Source organism: Penaeus monodon, chromosome 20, assembly GCF_015228065.2.
Source record: "Penaeus monodon isolate SGIC_2016 chromosome 20, NSTDA_Pmon_1, whole genome shotgun sequence".
Taxonomy (NCBI): domain Eukaryota; kingdom Metazoa; phylum Arthropoda; class Malacostraca; order Decapoda; family Penaeidae; genus Penaeus; species Penaeus monodon.
The window spans coordinates 12,259,634-12,260,389 of NC_051405.1; positions in this window are offsets into that span (position 1 = coordinate 12,259,634).

Genomic DNA, 756 nt, shown 5'->3' on the forward strand with positions numbered 1-756 from the left:
CCTCGTCTCGTTCCGGACGCGGATATTATGCTGTGGTCATCGACGTTGTTCTTTATAAGGATACCTAAATTAGTGTTGATTATTTAAACGAGAAGAATATTATGCGTGTAGTTACTGCAAGGTTAACTACGACGATGGTTAAACTAAAATGCAATCCGAGATAAGAGAACAAACAAACCGCCCTCCGTCCTTAACACGCCGGTTAATGAAAGCTTTGTTGCGCGAGTTGCACAGAGGCCCAGTTGAGGTTTGTTTCAAAGAAGAGTGGGAAGGGGAGCGAAAAGGATTTTTTCCTCTCAAAATAAACTAAAAAGAGGTCAGGGTCACGTTAATGTATATGCTGTAGATAGAGTATTGTTTTTGTTGTATATGTTGAAGCGCGCATGGGCTGTTCTGCGTGTGCACGGTGTATAAAAGTGTGTGTTAAAAGAGTATGGCGAAGAAAAATAAATGACATTAACATATTTTTTATTTGAAAATGAAAAAATAAAGAAGTGACTGAGCAATCATAAACAAGCGAATATGTTTCGAAAGTAGGCTCGGGTTCTGTCGTTGGGCGATGTTCTCCCTCCCCCCCCGCCGCCCCTTGCGAAGTGTCCCCAGAGTGCGAGGGAGATGGCGTGGCGAAAGGAGGTGGGCGGGTCGTTGACGCAAGTCCCGCCCGCGACAATATTTGTGCAGCTTGGGAACAGCCTTAACACCTTGGCCGGAAATGGTGGCTCTTGGAGGCCGTCTCACCACATCCTTTAACCTGCC